Source organism: Gossypium hirsutum, chromosome A08, assembly GCF_007990345.1.
Source record: "Gossypium hirsutum isolate 1008001.06 chromosome A08, Gossypium_hirsutum_v2.1, whole genome shotgun sequence".
Taxonomy (NCBI): Eukaryota; Viridiplantae; Streptophyta; class Magnoliopsida; order Malvales; family Malvaceae; genus Gossypium; species Gossypium hirsutum.
Genome location: NC_053431.1, coordinates 67,594,388 through 67,597,393, shown reverse-complemented (window position 1 = coordinate 67,597,393; position 3,006 = coordinate 67,594,388). Strand labels below are relative to the sequence as shown.

Below are 3,006 nucleotides of genomic sequence, written 5' to 3'. Positions count from 1 at the left end.
GTTTTCTTCACCTTCTTCATCCTCCAAAGGGTCCAGATCTAAGGCTTTCTCCAACGAATCTTCTTCAAAATTACTTTCCATAGAAACCAAGGTTTCTATCTCTTCCATAACTGAAAACTCTTCTGTCGGATCAGGAAATTTCATTTCTTTAAGGATGTTAAATGTTACCTGATCATCTTGAACTCGCATGGTGAGTTCGCCTTTCTGCACATTAATTAACGTTCTTCCCATGGCTAAGAAAGGTCTCCCAAGGATTATTGGCACTTCCTTATCTGCTTCAAAATCCAAGACAATGAAATCACTAGGAAAAAATAAATTTATCAAATCTTACCAAAACATCCTCGATCTTTCCTTTGAGATATGCTAAAGATCGATCCGCTAGCTGTAGCATCATAGTTGTAGGTCTTACTTCACCTATCCCTAGCATCTTGAAAATAAACTTAGGCATCAAGTTGATACTGCTCCTAAATCACACAAATCTTTACCATAGTAAGATTCATTAATGTTACAGGGTATAATAAATCTTCCTGGGTTTTTCAATTTCGGTGGCAGTTTGTTCTATAGGAATGCACTGTACTTTTTTTTCAAGGCAACAGTCTCATACTCACTCAGTCGTTTCTTCTTAAACAATATATCCTTCATAAACTTCACATAATTTGACATTTGTTCTAAAGCCTCCACCAATGGAATATTGGCATGTAACTGCTTTAGAACATCCAAAAACTTCTTAAATTGTACATCATATTTCTACTTGTATTACTGCAATCTTTATGGATATGGAGGTGATAAAACTTTCGGTTGAACTAGATAACTCTTCTGAGCCGGTAAATCTGCATCCAAAGAAGATGTTAAAGTATCTGAATTCACCAAGTTAGGATTTACCTTGTTAGTCTTTACAGATTCTGACTCTTTTGGTGTAGGAATTTCATTAGCTGGTTGACTCTTCTCAACGGACTAATCTTCGACATCAATCAATTGGGGTTCCAGAATTTTACCACTTTGTAATGCCACTGCCTTGATATTTCTGTACCAAATTTCTTGTATTCTCAGTATCACTTAGCAAGGTTTCTTGCAGTCTATTCCGAAGCTCTGTAGCTAACTGACCTATTTGGTTTTCCAAACTTTTCAATGTTGCTGCTTGGCTTTGGATCAAAGCGTTATTGTTTACCACGTAAGCTTTCAACAGGTTCTCCAAACTATTTGATGCTTTAGCTTAAGGTGGTTTTGGAGCTGGCTGATTAAACCCCTAAGATTGGTTGGGTCTATGTTGTAATAGGTTGTTGTTCGGTCTATTTCCTTGATTGCTCCAAGAAAAGTTAGGATGATTACGCCATAAAAGATTGTAGAAGTTGGACTAGGGTCTTTGTTCACTCATATTTTGATGTTGGTTCCCCGCATAGTACACTGACTCAGGATTTGATGGACAATTCTCAAAAGAATGACCTTCCCCACAGTACACATAGAAAACTACTACAAATGGACTTGGTGGTTGAGCTGCAAAATTATTAGCACTATTAGCTGTAAATTATTTTAACATAGGGGAAATAGACGATACCTGAGCTGATAACGAAGTGAGGGCATAAACTTCATGAACTCCAGCTACACGTCTTCCTGAAGTTATTTGATTTGTTAGCCATTGATAGTTATTACTCGCCAATGATCTCATAAGCCTCATTATAGGACTTGGAAAAAATCATACCATTCATAGAAGCATCTACCATTAATCTTCTATGTGCATTGAGAGCATTATAGAATGTCTCCAACCGAATATAATAAGGAATCCCATGATGAGGACACTTACAAAGTAACTCCTTGAATCGCTCCCAAGCCTAATACAAAGACTCGTCATCCAATTGTTGGAAAGTTGTGATCTCGTTCCTTAACTTAGGTTTTTACTAGGTAGGAAATACTTAACCAAAAATATCTCTGTTAATTCTTGCCATGTAGATATGGAACTTGGTGGCAATGAATTGAGCCATGCTCATGCTCGATCTCGTAACGAGTACGAAAATAACTTCAACCTTAGTGCATCTTCAGTCACATTGGCTATCTTAAATGAATCACTCACCTCTACAAACAATCGAAGGTGAAGATATGGATCTTCTGTGCACATACCACTAAATTGGCCCACTGTTTGGAGCATTTGAAACATCACTGGTTTCAGCCCAGACGGGTAATCCGTTGATCTCAAATATAGAAAGGATCTAGCACGGACGAGTGTTCCTTAAGTGATCGAGCCTCCCGAAAAATATGTGTGCATTGTGGATTTAGCCCGGAGGGGTAATCCGATTAGGGTCTAAATTTAGCCTGGACTGGTAATTTAGATCCGAGCTCATTAAGGGTGTTTGTTGCTATAAGGGATTTAACTTGCACTTGTAATTCCAACATCACCATATGAGTTTACATTGTGGGGGATTTAGCTTGGACTGGTAATTCCGCTGTATGATGTGAGGTTCGCAGGAGTGTGTACTTAAGATAATCGCTCTTATGAATTGACATTAAATGGATAATCCATCAAGATTTCTGAGAAACTCAATGGGATTAACATGAGATATAAAAAAGAAAGTGTTGAATGATGAGCTCATCTGAGACAAATTACATGGTGTATTGTAATGAGACTAACTTGTTAATTAAGTGCACACAAGTGAACATGTAATTTACAAGTGAATATGTGTCTACTTGTGTGGACCTTGTTAGGCTTAAAGGCTTGGAAAATAGCCTAACAAGGTCCACACAGGTAGACACATGGGCGTGTGTCTAGGCCATGTGTGACATACGGATCGCCCCATGGGCGTGTGATCGCGATTTTCGTGACAGGTAAGTTTTAAATATTTATAATTACTCGTTCTTGAAACTAACTATTATCGCGATGTAGGAAAGAGTACCTATCGAACAGTAGTATAGTTATAGCTAGACCAAATTGTCGAACCCAAAGGAACTAAAAGTACTAGTAATGACTGTCTTTTTATTATCTATCCTAAGAATAAGGCGGTTTTGTTTTAACTA

The 3,006-nt window shown here is 37.7% G+C and overlaps 1 non-coding gene across 1 annotated transcript; it reads left to right on the top strand.

The window, feature by feature from the left end:
* The first annotated feature begins 1,779 nt into the window (after positions 1 to 1,779).
* Positions 1,780 to 1,886, top strand: LOC121205613 (small nucleolar RNA R71). Its single transcript, XR_005900689.1, has one exon. It is a non-coding gene; the product is annotated as a small nucleolar RNA R71 (small nucleolar RNA).
* The last annotated feature ends 1,120 nt before the right edge of the window (positions 1,887 to 3,006 follow it).